We start from the raw sequence: 15,597 nt of genomic DNA, 5'->3' as shown, positions 1-15,597 counted from the left end.
AGCTTGTGCTGTACTGCTCAATTGTGCTCTCACCAGCCCAAGAACATGATGCCAGCCTGGCAGAAAGGTGGTGCGAATCTGCTCAGTCTGCACGACAGGCAGAGGCTCTCCCCTTCCCTCTGTACTCCTGTAGTACCCTTTCCTTTCAAAAGCTGGAGGACTGGAGAAACTATGTCAGTCATTATTAATAGGAAAAACTTCAGCAAATACATGTGTGGCACTTATAGTACATATGCTTATTTACAAAATGAGCGAAAGATCTATAAGATGAATCGCAAACGACTTGGTTTCTCCTGTTTATTTCTTGTTAGTTTGATCAATTCTCCCAACAAGTGTGCCATTCTCCCACATACTTGTTAACTTAATGTTTTACTGATGTGTAATATCAAATAACATGTTTTAATAGTTTATGTGGCAATTTCAGCATCTAAGTTAGATAATAATAATTGACCATTTTTCAGAGTTAAGAATTAGTTTGATAATGACATGAACAGTGGGCAGGAGGCATCATATTTATTCTGTCACTCGAGTTCCTGATGCCATGTTCCTAAAATATTTAGAATTTCAGTGATAAGCATGCGAGAAACTTGGTGTGATCATCCTTGGTCTTAATCCCAGTGCCTGAGATTGGAACTAGTGATAATCTCAGGAATGATTGTGACTGGTGGTTGAGGTCGCAGAACAGGGACTGCAGTATGTTGGAAGGTCACAACTTCCCTCTCTACTTCCCAAATTCTAAAAAGACAAGATTTCTGGAGAATAAGTTAAGAAGAAATAATCAATTATTATAATCAATCATGACATATAATCTGTCTGCGTAATAGAAGGGATACATGAAAAAACCCTAAATGAAAGTGTTCATAGATCATTTCAATTGGTGCAGGCATTGATGCGCTAGAATGATGTGACAGAAATGGCCTGGAAGCTTTGCACAACTTCTCATCATTGGTCTTGTGTGCATCCTCTCTAAACTCTCCATTAGCGTCCTTTATTAGAAGCTGGGCAATGCAAATAAAGTGTGTCCTTAAATTTGTTAAACCATTGTTGCCAAATATTAAAACAAAATGTGTGGGTGACATAGGAATTCCAGATTTGAAACTGGAGGCTAGCCCTGATTGAGAAGGCCTTTCTTCTGAAACTAAGTCCTCAAGCTACCAAATCCGAGTACCATCTCGGAAACAGAAGTGAGTAGATGTGTAGGACAATGGTTGCTCAGAGATAACTGTGAAAAGATTTGGTGCACAAGCCCACATATTGAGTGTTATAACTGTCTGGACCAGAAGGACATTTCCTCCTTCTGGAAAGTCTGACACCTCTGCATTATGGTCACCTCACTGAATCTGAGCTTTCTACCACATCCCCTCATGCATGAATATTTGCTGAAACACGTATTCCCTGAGAAGCATTGTATAGAGACTAGAGAGAAACTGAGAGTAAATTAAAATTACAATCAAATTGAGAAAATATGTGCTGAAACTGTCTTTAAAGAAGAATTATCACCAATAAATCTACACAGTTAACAAATATCATCTCTACCTGATTAAACCTCTTGAGATGTATTCAGTAGGTATCTATTTCTGGATGTGAGTTTTTTTAAAAAAATAAAAATCCTTCATATTACATCTGAAAGTGTTAATTCAATAATTATTAATACATTTTAAATTTTCTTTACCAAAGAATGTATCAACATGAATTTCTATCCAATCAGAATTTTCAAGATATTACACATGTAGATATATCTAAATATATACATATAACAAATATTAACCTTAAGCCATGAGAGAATGTTGATTTTCAAAAGATGAATCTAGAGTAATTGTATTCTTTTCTCCTATTCTGTGTTTAGAAATATTAATTACCTTCTCTTGGATACTGCAAGGATTGGAAACTTGTATGCAAGGCTACCAACACAATCATTTAAATAAATTTTATACATACTATTTTTGATCTTTAAAAGTTTATGCCTATATCAACATTTCACATGAATATAATGCTTTTCCTAGCATTTTTCTACGGACTGTAAAATTAAAATTGTTATCATCAAATCTGCATGTCTGTATCCTTGGAGAGAAACTTCTAGAAAAAGGTAACCAAAATCTATTTCTCTTCTTCTATTCTATTCACAGGCTGAGAAGCAACTCATGGTCCCATAATTACAATATGCTAGGTGGTAGACTTTATTCTGTTACAATTTTTATTGATACTGAAGATCGTATTCTGTAAAAATGTTTCTTTTGAATGAATGTTTCTGTTTGCATATGTGGCTTGTGAGATAGACTGTGTCTGAATAAAAAAATATCTGTAACCATAAGTCTTATTTAGACCTTCGTGTCAGGTTGCCATCGACACAGAAGCCATCTGAGCAGGGAAATGTCAGTAGATTTCCCAAGGTTCATGGCACAGATAATTAGTAAGAGGAGGTGGCTAGAGTCACAATGGCTGGAAGATTTATTTAACCCTTTCAAAATTTTAAGTATACTAGGAAAACAAAGTCTTCTGCTCATTAAATATGTTAATAAAAAATGGTAAACATTCTCTCCAAAACATTGTCTTACCTGACCTTTAAAGTCATCCAATAACAAAAAATACTGTTTAGAAAGATAAGAAAGAAACATAGTGGTGAAATTGCTTAGTACATCACAATAGACAATGGAGACAAAATAGCCTTTCTTTATAGTAGGAAAAGGCATTTATGTTTTAAGTTTTGTTTTTTCAAGTTAATACAGTTTTTTAGATAACTTAACACATATGCAGAAAGTGTCATAGCTGTTTTAATTGCAGCTAATTTATATTTCATCTTTAGATCCTCAAGGTAATTGATATTTCACTTTAAATAGATATTTCTCATCTACCAGCAACAGCATTCTCTATTAACTTTCATATTATATTATGTTTTAAATTTTACATATAACTGTATTATATATATTAAATAACATATGAAAGACAATTTTGTGTTTATTCTGATATATCTTAGCAAAGAGAAAATGACTAATATTTTGAAGGTCTCTGTGTGTGCTTCACAATTAACATTCTTTTCTCTGAGGACTGCTCTTCTGTTAATTATCAACTCTGAATGCCTCATTCCTTAATTTTCTTTATTTTACAGGTTTATCTGTAACAGATAAAATGACTTAGTTTATGTTATATCTAAGAAGGAGTAGAGCAAGCTTTCTTCTTCGATCCTATTGCTTTAGCAAAATATTTTGCTATGAAATGTTTCCTGCCAAAATAGTATGAACAAAAATTCATTGGAAATAAAGCTGTGCCTGTAAAGACATTTGATTAAAATTGAAATGATATTGAGGGTGGAATGTTCCACATCTAGAGGCGAATTACATTATCTTGGACCATCTTTAGCTCTGGAATTGACCACATCTAATTCAGAATTAACATTTTGTGACTAATAGGTCACACCCTTATAATGTCTAGTACCTTAGGATAGTAGATTTCAACAAACAAAAGGCTATGAACGCCTCAGACAACAGCCTCTGTCATCTAGCTTTTCTATAAGACCTATGAATAAAGCTTCTCCCAAGTTGCTTGTGACCACCTCTGCAATATGTCCAACAATGAGTTTTAAATTTGGTTTCTATGAGTTTCTTTGTTCAGTTAAAATGTAAAACTTCAGGAAATTGCTTCCATGATGGGACATGGAATTTAGGGTAACTTTAATCTGTGTTCTTGCATCATGGTCACCCAATATATTCTCAGAATAAACTCCTGCATGTTCATGTTAAGGTGAACGTCTATTCATAAACAATGGTATTATTTCTCTTTTTCTTACCACAAACTAGAGCTCCTTGAAATTTTGAGATGTATTTGTTTACTGGTATCTACTCAGCATCTAGAAAGGTAGGGGAAAGGTTGTATCCCATTTTTTAAATTCTTCTCTCATGCATTATACAACCACAGTTTCCCCTCCCTCCACTCTTCCCCCCTGCCGATGAACTCTCCCCTTCCATCCCCCAGATCCACTTATCCTCCATTTCCCTTCAGATAAGTGCAGACCTCCCAGAGATATTAACTGAAACTGACCAGTGCATTTCAGAATAATTTCCTGAATGTTTTTTAACATTAAGAGGATTCATTTGAGTCACTTCTTAAAAGTTGTAGTCAAATATACTGCTTTTTAACTTTATTACAATAAGAGCAACAGCATGGTTGAGAGTAGGAAGTAGCTTAGTTATTGTAGACTTATGTGTAACAAACATAGTCTTACATATTGTCATCAGAGTTGTAATAGTAGGTATGTTAATAGTAATAATGATGTTGAATACATTTTTCTAAGATATTGGCCATGTGAATTTTGGATAACTCCTTTTAGAAGTAATGAATTGAGAATTTAATCAATGTACCCAATGTATTTTGATCATATTTCTTCTCAAATTCCCTCAGATCCTTCAAATACATCCTCCCAGGTTTATGTCATCTTTTTCTTCTGAATAACCCACTAAGTCCAGTAATGGCTGCCTTTATGGCGACGTGTCACACCATTGACTGGAATATGGGCAGCCTGCCAGGGGCCATACCTGCAAATAAGATGTCTAGATGTTTAAATTTGTTGGAAAATAGTTGATAATAATTGTATATGTGAAACCTACCTCTGTTCATTATGAGACTTACTTTTAAAATTCTTATACCTTGTGATGATTTTTAAAGAAACAGCACTTAATCTATTTTGTGTTAAATTTCACATTTTAGTTCCTTGCTACCAATACATTTTGACTTAAAAAAAATAGATCCAGTGTTGAAGATCACTGAACTGAAGTTTGGGATTTTTGTTTGTTTGGTTTTTTTTTTCAATTTTAGACCTGGGACCTGGATTGGATCATAACATTTTCTCAGTATGCTGCATAAGCTAGGTGGACCCTCTGGGATTCCAGAAAACACTTGTATCTGCTCCTTCTGTCATGGTTCCCATGAGCCTCTAATTCCATTATCAGCTTAGGCTAGTCTCTAACATGGTAAAGTCAAACCCTAAGCCCATTTGAAAGCAGTGAAGGTTCAGAAATTTCCTGTGTAAAACACAAGATATTTTTACCCCTAATTAGAGTCCAGGAAGACACATTTCTTTGACATTTCTTTTGTAGGTCAGCAGGTTATTTTTCACTGGGTTCTGTCTTTGAGACTGTGCATTTCAAGGTCTGTAGACATGCATTTGAAGTTCTCTGTCCCTCCCCTCTACCTTGCAAGGGTCCAAAGCCTTTGTTTTTCCTATTGGGTCCTAAAATACACGTCTAGTTGTTAAGGAGAATGAAATGCCCCTCAGGGCAGACACAGTTCAGCACCTGCTTTTTTTGCTTTTCAACTTCCTTGTCATTTGGCCCTTTGGGAAATTTCTTTTCTTTCTTGCAACTCAGCTATATCATTAAAACAATTCCATTACAAGCTATCCTGTATTTCTACGGCATAGTTTAAACAGGTTTCTTAGATTATACAACCTATATTTCTATAAGATGAAGGTTGTCTATCAGTTTAGTAAATACAGTGACTATTTCTCTTGCATCCACATAGAAAAAGAGAATAATTAGTTAAACAAGAATTAATAGTCAAATCAAAGAAATGCTTGAACATGAAAGCTAAATAAGAGAGTAAAAGAAAGCTCTACACTTTCATCTCTGTAGACATTTATTAGTTCTTTGTTTTGATTATATTTTTACCACTTCCCCAACTGTTCCCATACTCACTTCTACTTCCTTATCCAAACCAGTGTCTTTGAAACAGGAATGAATCAAGAGAGACATGTACTGCCCAACTATTTTTGAATGAATGGACTTCTGCTGGATCACAGTAGATTTTAAAGGGGCTACATTCATTAAGAAAGTTGTCTATGCATCTCCTAGTAGCTAATAATGGTTAATAACATTGGCTTGGCATTGTGTATGAACCAAGACTGAAGGAAGGAAGGAAGGAAGGAAGGAAGGAAGGAAGGAAGGAAGGAAGGAAGGAAGGAAGGGAGGGAGGGAGGGAGGAAGGAAGGAAGGAAGGAAGGAAGGAAGGAAGGAAGGAAGGAAGGAAAGGGAATGGAAGGGAAGGGGGAGGGAGGGAGAAAGGAAGGAAGGAAGGAAGGAAGGAAGGAAGGAAGGAAGGAAGGAAGGAAAATAATTCAAGAAAATAGATTTAGAAGAATGGATTAAATCCAAGAGGTGACTAAAGGTAGCCTCCTAGCCTCTCTCTACATATAGTAGTTTGTACAGATGAGCATCTAGTCCTCTGGAGCCCTATCCTTTCTAAGAAGGTATGGAATAGAGACATTAATTCACTAGGCTCTTCACATTGATGTTCATTTAATATCTGTCAACAGATTCCATTTTGAGGACTCTTCCATCTCTGAACAGCATTAGCATTACTGTGACTCCCACTCCTTTTGACTTTAGTAGTGTGAGTCCACTATCTCTACAATCCTACTTCATACTCTACAGGTTCTTAATGTATGAACTCATTTCACTCCACTCTCACCTGTGTACGGTCACCCAGCTAGCCCCAGAGAAAATGATATTGAGAAGACAGAAGGTGTTCTGAGATGAAATACTGTTTTCCAAAGAGCCATATTCAGTTGTACATCTGAAAGAGACACCCTCTACAACAGTGGTTATAACTTCCAAATATTATACCAATGATTTCAATAGAGTTCCTCATGTTGTGGTGACTCCAACCCTTAAACACTTCATAATTGTAATTTGCTACTGTTATAAGTGATAATATATCCACAGACCACATGAAGCTCAAGAAGGATGACCAAAATGCAGATGCTTCAGTCCTTCTTAAAAGGGAGAACATAAATACTCATAGGAGGGGATATGGAGGCAAAGTTTGGAGCAGACACTGAAGGAATGGCCATTCAGAGCCTACCCTACTTGTGGCATATATATATATATATATATATATATATATATATATATATATATATATATATACACACACACACACACATACCAAAACTAGATAAAATTGATGAAGCTAAGAAGTGCATGCTGACAGGCACCAGATCTAGATGTCTCCTGAGAGACTCAGCCAGAGTATGTCAAATACAGAGGCGAATGTTAGCAGCAAACCACTGAACTGAAAAATGGAACCCCCATTGGAGGAATTAGAGAAAGGTTTAAAAGAGCTGAAGGGGCTTGCAACCCCATAAGAACAACAATCCCAACTAATCAGAGCTCCCAGGGATTAAACCACTGCCCAAAGACTATACATGGACTGACCCATGGCTCTAACTGCATATGTAGCAGAGGACAGCCTTGTTGGACACCCATGGAAGAAATCCTGGGTCCTGCCAAGGTTGTACCCCTATTTTAAGGGAATGTCTGGAGGGTGAGAATGGGCAGTGAATGGGGAGGGGAACACACTTATAGAAGAAGGGGAGGGAATGGGATAGGGGGCCTATGTCCATGAAACCAGGAAAGGGAGTAACATTTAAAATGGAAATAAAAAATATATCCAATAAAAACAATCAGTATATGACAATTGAGAACTTAAAAGAGTGATAATGTAAATATCTCTGGTTTCAATGGTCTTAGGCAACCATTTGAAGGGGTTGTTCCACCTCCAAGGGTGTCATGACCTTCAGGTTGAGAACCACTGCTCTCCCATTATGAAGTTCCTAACACTGACCACAGAGGTGCTGCCTCTGACCCGTTGCTTGACCAAGATTATAAAATGCACTCTAGATATCACAGAGTTTTGACCAATGTCAACTTCTGGCTAGAAATCAATGTTCCTTCAATGTAGGTAGCATACCTACAGGGCACAAAACTAGGATGGAATTTTCTCCTTTGAGACAGTACTAAGTTTACAACCACCCCTACACAGGTGGTTGGGTTGTAGTGTGTGAAGAAGGTTTTTTTTGTTTTTGTTTTTTTTTTGTTTTTGTTTGTTTTTTGAAGTTAACTGTGTCTTCTGCCTCAAGAGCTGGATTAAAGGCATGCATCTGTCTTCCTGTCTTAAGATGTAGTTCAAAGCTGTGCCTTTCTACCTCAAAGGTCTGAACTAGAGTGACTCTATAGAACTATGAGAAATACACTGGCATAAAAGTTTTAAATAGATTGTATTTTGAAGGCTATTCTTCTATGTTGTCATGTTAACTATACCAAAATCAAGAGTGGTACTTTGGTGATATGTCTCTTTGAGTTCCAGCTCTGTAGATTTTTATTAGCTTTTTGAGACTTTTATACAGAATCTGGATCATATTTATATCCCCTGTCCAACTCATCCCAGACCTGTCTCTTCTTGCCTCTCCAATCAAGTATCTTTTAAAAAACTTAATCAAGACATACCTATACAGTTCAATTAATTTTGAGTGCACAGACTTCTACTGGATCATAGTAGATTTATCAGGGACTACATTCTTAGAGAAAATTGTCTCTCCATCTCCCAATAGCTAATAATGGCCAATAGCATCATAGCTAGCGGTAGGATCTCATGCCTAAATTCACTTCTACATGCTGGGATTTGGTCTGACTTAACCTGGCTCAGGATTAGTGTGTGCTTTTCCAACTACTGTGAATTCATATGTGCAGCTTCCCTGCTGTGTTTAGATCATATGGTTTCCTTGTTATCATACATTGCCTCTGGCTCTTATACTCTTTTTGCCCCTCTTCCACATGAAGCCCAAACCCTGGGAGGAGTTAGTAAAGCATATATACTCTGAGACTTCTACAATCTCTTAATCCCTGCAGTTTGAACAATTACGAGCCTCTGTGTTAATTACATTTACTGCAAATAGAAGTTTTCAGATAGGGGTTGTGAGATGCATTGGTCTATGAGAATATTGATAAATCATTGGAAGTATAGGCATTTAGCCAAAGATTAGTAATTTGTTCCCCTTTAGGGCAGATGACCTGTCTATCTATAGGTTCTCTGACTGCTAATGGTACCAGGCATGGGTTTCATCTTGTGACCAGAATGTGATTGGTTTCTTCCATGAGGCTCAGACCTCTCTACTGCATCTCTATACCATGTCTTACAAAACTAGTCTCCTCACAGGGATCAGACATGGGTGTGACAGATGCTTACATTTCTCCTCCAATAGCTTCCATAGCACCTCCTGTCACTTTCTAAACTAACCAGAACCTGTGTAGCTTCTGATTCTGTATCAGATTGATTTCTCCAGTCTATGGTTCAAGTATCTGGTTAACATCAAGTTCTACATGGTAACCAAGACCAATGGCAACAGCTTCTTCCGTTAGGAGGAGGGGTCACTGAAACCTTGGCTGGCGTCTCTACTTACCACTCTCATTTAGACAAGTTTCACTTTGTGGGTAATTCTTAGACAAGATATTTAATCCTAATCTTTTCTTTTCTGATTCATACTGTGCTTGTTTTGTTTGTTTTTACAGCTCTATAATATGACCTGAAGCTTTGCATATGGTGAGCAGTATCTTTATACCTTAGTTATATCCTCACACCTTAGTATGTTGACACATAGCCACTCCTTCTGTAGCTTAGACTAGATAGAACTCATGGGTTTTTGCCTCTGCAGTCTTGTGAGTCCTAAGGATGTAGACATCCACCTCCATACCTATATACCTACTTCCTTTAAGTAAGATGTTTATATGTTTTATTGTAGTAAAACTTAATGATAGGAAAATTAACACAGTGCTTCATTTACTTCCAAACAACTAATAATTATATCATGTTGTATTTTGTGTATGCGCCCAAAACTTGTAGTCAAATCATTTTACAGAATAGGCAAGATCTCAAAATTTCATGGATGCTTTTCTTAGTCAATTTCCTACTGTAACAGAATCCCCAATAATAAGAAGATTATAAACAAGTATTGTTAGGTCATGTCTTTGAAATCTGTAGTTTACAAAACAGAGAGGCTGCTTACAAAACCTACGAAGGACTTTGTGCTAAGACATAACAGGACAGAATTTTATGTAATCCCTTGTAAAACAGATAGAAGTATAAGAGCCAGACAGAAATTGTATTAGAAGTTTGTCTGAGAAAATTAACATATTTTAGTTTTAACCAATTCATGAAGACCTGGGCTTCATGACCTAATCACTTCTTAACAGCCTTGTCTTCCAAGACTCTTACATTAGCAATGAAATTTCAACATGAATCTAGAAGGACATAAACTATAGCAACTGTTAATCAAATGTAAGATAAGTTATAATGAATTTTTATATCTGTCATCCTAAAAGGGGCATGTCAGTGTGCTTAACAGAGTTTAAAATGTACATGACAAAAAATTAGATTATTTTCCTCCAACAATGTAACCTTAGCAGCCCCTGAACTATGTTATAAAAATGTGAATCCAGGCCCTTTATTTCTATAGAAATGCAGATGTGGTCGTTCCTATTTTATAATGATATAACTAAGTTCTCATTACTGGGTATTAGAAATATGAAAAGGAATTAGATCTATCTAGAAGACTGGGATTAATACAAATCAAAGCCCCTCTGCATTCTTTTCACTATTAACTGATTTAGACATGTTTCATATCATCACTGTTTCTTCTGAAAACCCATCCTTCTCAGTGTTCCTCCACTAAGAGCAAATTGAATCCAATATTATGATTTACAAATCACTGCTATCCTTCCACACTGACAACATTTGAGACATTCACTGACCAAAGCACAATTGGGTGATCTCTACTTGAACCCTAGCTGTTAAAGAACAGTATCGAAGTCATTTACTCAACAGTATTGAGTAAAATAAATGATGCAACAAGTCAGTCTTTCTTTATAGTAGTTTTTCTCTTTTCACATAATAAGGAGATTTTCTTTTCCTCCACTAATAGCACTGCTGTGCAATTACACAGAGTGACGCCTCAACATACTCTGTACACAGAAATTCAAGAAAACCACACCATTTGGTCATCCCAAATGCAACGCATGGATAAGTCCTGAAACAGATGTTGTGGCTTATGAGTGTGAACCTTTGCAGAGAAGATGTCACGTTCACTCTGAAGCCTTTCTGTCCTGTCTTTCTCCACTTATAGCTCTGACAGGCAGTAAAGAAGGGGGAGAGTGAGAACCCCTGGAATCAGCACTGGCTAAGCTTTGACATTTTCAAGAATGACATAGCCACACTCCACTTGTAGCACCTGTGCAAACTCTGTTCAGAAAAGCTGGAGATTTATGCTGCTCTACAAACATCGCATAACTTTAAAAAAACAAATGACACCTGTCTGGTGATTCACAACATCGGATGATTAATGTCATAGTTTTTTGCAAACAAGGGGCTGATTCATTCTTTTCCATCTTCCTAAGGGCTCTTGGGTGATGGCAAGGTGGAACTTTCATCTGTTCTGTGTCATGGAAACAAGCATGCTTATAATGATGGTATCGGATGTACATTTGGACCCGTCTGCTAGGAATAACCTTCAGCTTGATGGTCTGACTACATACAAATACTGTTGAACAAATCTATGAGCAACGAGCAGAGAGCCCTACAGAGAAACTGGCTCAGGCTACAGAAATTAATTGAATGAGCTTTCATTTTTGTCTCTTTTGGCCACTAAATAATTACTGTAAGTCAATATAAATCCAAGTCAATAAGTAGCTACATAAACTTTTACTGCTATACCTGAACTTGCCAAATTTACATGAGAAAATAAATTATCCTATGAGGGAAAGACATTATGCTAGGTCATAACAGCATGCTTACATTTACTATTTAAAATGTATTCTGGTTACTTCATTTTTAAATGTTTGTGTGTATTAGAATAAAATGCCATTTCCAATTGAAAAGAACAATATATATATATATATATATATATATATATGAACTATTCTCTTGGGTATCTTTATTAGTAGATAACAATGTAGGCATGTAGGTTCTGGAGTTCTGACTTAGATTAAATTAAGAGTTGAATGATTATCTCTGGCAGAACAAAACAAAAGAAATATAACAAACTTTGCCTTTTCTACCTCTCAATTATTAAATGGAGGTGATAGAAACCTACGCCATAGAGCATTTTTAAAGATTAGAACTTTAAAGAAATCACGAATAACAATGTCTCCCACATGACAGGGCTAATCAATATAGTGTATTAATCTTTTAATATTGTTTTCCTAAAAGTGTGGACTCTCAGGACTTAAAATATGTGGGTTTAAGAACATATATCAAGAGGTGATATTTACTAGCATGTCTTTGATAACACAAAAAGGTCAACAGAACTAATTTTTAGAGGGAGGAAAATACATTTCACATCAGAATCTCAAATCCCTGTTTCATCAGCTGAAAACCTGTTCAGTCAATAAAATTTGAAAAGCCAGAGATTAATTCATCTAATATTGCTTTTCACCTGTGCCATTTTTATTTTTATTTTTGTTTATGTTTTTATATTTTTTAGGAGAGGGAAATACTCAAGGTACCAGACTGATCAAAATGATTATATTTTTGGACTGCAGGAAATATCTATTTTAGTGGGGCAAGCAGATAGATAAGAATTTCAACATGACTTCCATGTGTTGAAATAAAATACTATACTGTCCTATGACCACCAGTTCCTATAGTTCAGTGGGTAGGGATGACGTGTATTCTCAGGGGACTTGGCAGTGATTTTACAGATAAAGTTTCTACCTTTCTGGAGCTCACCATATTAACAGAGAAGAAAAGAGACAGTACATTTTAAAGAAGTATTTAATTGTACATACAAAAAGAAGATATTGAGAAATATTTAATCAGAAAGCAAGTATACCAAGGGACATGTTTTAAAAATGTGGACGGTACCTATTACCCATGTTGTTAATTAGATAATGAGGGTCATAAGACATGCCTTGTCAATTCATAAGGAGACTACTAATGTTGAGCATGTAAGAGATGGCAGGAGCTCATGGACGCAGATGTGTCAGCAGAAATGAGAAGGGATTTAAAATGTACATTTAAAACATATATTACACAAATAGTTCACATTTTACTACAAATGTGAAAAATAACAACAAACAAAAAAATCAAAACAAAACAAAATTTAAAAAGATCCTACTGAGTTACATCCTGATGTTCATAAATTTATCAGAGATGTTGTTACAAATTTCTGATATACAGAGTAGTATAATTATAATATGAATAGAGTTTGGATTTAAGATTTTAAAATGATTAAAATAGAGGGTTTTCGTTATTTAATCATAGTCATATGCATGTATAATAAAATATATTATTATTATTTCTTTAATTAAGTGTTTTTAATCCTTAAAATGCCAGATTTCATACCTCATCCATACTTTTTCCTGCTTGCAAAACTTCCTTTGAATGGAAAATGGAAGTTTAATAATAAAGTATTTCCACGGTTCTTGAAGATGAAAGGAAAGCATCAGTGATGGCGAACCATCACATGGTATGAAAATGCTTGATAAGCTTATTTGGAAACATTAGCATAATGTAATTCAATCAATAGAATCTAATAATTACAACAAAATCACACAATTCCCATCAGCACACACGTGCAGTACATGCTGCACAAATGACTCCCCCGTAAAATGCTTAATTGCATTCTCATGGAAGGCAATTCATCAGAAAATAAACTATCTTATTTTGCTCTTGAGAGCATTTCAGAATTCATCCTACAGCAGTCGCAATAAGGAGTCAGATCTCAGTTTTGTTCAAGACCAGGAACTAGCACATTAAATATGGACTGGAATTGCCACCCTCCAATTCACATATTGTCTAATGTAAAAGCTTCAGGGGAAGGTTGAAATGACAGCAAACAAAGAGCCTTTCGCACACCTGAATCTGAGCAGGAAATACCACAAAAATATGAAATTACTATTTCCCTGCTTTCTTTAAACTTTTAACCTGTGTTTATATAACTTTTAAATTAAAACAAATACGTCATATCTAGTAAAATAAAATATTTTAGATCAATGAAGACTTCGAGACGCTTTTCAGTATCAAATAATTCCATATCAACTTACGTATCTATGACAAAGTCAGTGGCTCAACAGGTTCAGTTTCTTCCATCTCAGTGAGCGACAGCCTGCAGGTACAAGGGAAGCGACAGGACCTGAAGAACCTACTTAGTTTTACTTTTCTCATTGTTTACCTGAAAACTGATTTATGAGTAAAATGTTACCATTATCACTACACTGTTTTCAAACTTAGCAATTAAAGGTTTATCTTGTGAATTAACTCAATGGTCAACTTTCTTTTTGCTTCAGTTTGGCGAATAGCAGTCTCTCCTTGGTTTTATTCTTCTAAGCACAACAACTATTAATTTAATCACAGTTTGAAAATGTCATAAAATAAAACTAATTTAATTACATTTAGCAATGGCCACTAGACTCATTAAAATGTTAATAGAGCTTATAATTATGAAATTGCTTAATGGTTGCTAATAAGAACAAATGACAAAATAAAATTCAAGTATAAAACAAAAATGCCTTCGGGTAACTTCTCTCAGTTTCGGTCACATTTCATATTGTTAGAATAATCTCAAGAGATCCATGGTAGAGACTCGACTTCAATAGCAATACACCCAAGAACATTCTAAGCAATGCTTTATGTCTTCTAAAACCAATCACTTGCTTCTGAGAAAATTTTCCTAATTATTTCAATACACAAGGAAATCAATTAAAATCATCAATGTGAGCAGAAATGAAATCATGGTGTTCTGTTAACTATCTTTTTCTCAGCCAAGGAATATACAGCTTGGTATTTTCATGGCAATAACAGTCTCAATTTATTGGAAAATCTACAGTTGCCCTCTTTATGTTTTCATTTTATGACTTGCCACAGTAAAATTCTAAAGTAAATTATATTTGCTTATAAGCTGCTACATGAATCAAAATTAATTTTATTTTTATATATTAGGCACATTTATAGAGACTTTAAACCTTAGCTAAGTGATTAATCGTTTGGAGGTTGATTCCAACCATTGGGAGTCAGGAAACATGCAAATGGCACATCTTTATTTAACTCTGAACATGTCATTGGATGATTGACACCTTTATTTAATTCTGAACACATCATTGGATGATTGACACCTTTATTTAACTCTGAACATGCCATTGGATGCTTGATATTCATGTGATCCTTGGTTCCCCTGTTAAATACATAAATATAAACAAAACTGATATTTATCAATCCCTTTTGAAAGTTCATGAAATGAAAGCTTGGGCAATACCAGAAGATTTATATTCCAACTGTCTCTTCCTCAAAATACATGAAGAATCAAACATTGGGTTGAATGTCTATAACATTAGCACTCAAGAATATGGGGCAGGATGACTGTTGAGTTTAGGGCCAGGCTGGTATTTTGGTAAGACCGTATCTCTGAAACAAAAATGAGAATATTTCAATAATCTTGAAAATAGATAGAGAATATTTTTTAGTTTAATAAACTGTAGAGACCACTTGTGTAATATCTTATCTTATAGGCGTAAGTCTGAAGTAGGACATGATCTCTTAGCTGTGCAATGCTAGCTCTCAGCAGGGCTATGTATGACTCGTGACTCAGCCCAGATGTGAGCTACTTCTTTGGCATTCACTAGCTTTGGGGTGGACACAGTCCTCACACACAATTTGATGCATATTTGAGCTGGATTCTTTCTAGTGTCTAATTTCTTTCTTTCCAGTATTTTTTTTACTTCTAACCCCTTGATATACTCTCCAGTCTTACCCCTTCCTACCCAGGGCTGCCAAACTTGT

The 15,597-nt window shown here is 35.5% G+C and overlaps 1 protein-coding gene across 12 annotated transcripts in view; it reads right to left on the bottom strand.

The window, feature by feature from the left end:
* The window catches only part of Tenm3 (teneurin transmembrane protein 3), a 2,726,621-nt gene that overhangs the window by 1,925,214 nt on the left and 785,810 nt on the right, over nucleotides 1-15,597 (bottom strand). For 11 of the 12 annotated variants that reach the window (XM_063275416.1, XM_039094506.2, XM_039094513.2 and 8 more), the window contains one exon: nucleotides 13,866-13,927. The exons of the other annotated variant lie outside the window; for it this stretch is intronic. The gene's annotated coding sequence lies outside the window, so the exon portion shown is untranslated. The remainder of the gene's footprint in view (nucleotides 1-13,865; nucleotides 13,928-15,597) is intronic. 12 annotated transcript variants of the gene reach the window in all.

Source organism: Rattus norvegicus, chromosome 16, assembly GCF_036323735.1.
Source record: "Rattus norvegicus strain BN/NHsdMcwi chromosome 16, GRCr8, whole genome shotgun sequence".
Taxonomy (NCBI): domain Eukaryota; kingdom Metazoa; phylum Chordata; class Mammalia; order Rodentia; family Muridae; genus Rattus; species Rattus norvegicus.
The sequence above is the reverse complement of the archived record's forward strand: the minus strand, read 5'-3'. Positions and strand labels throughout refer to the sequence as shown.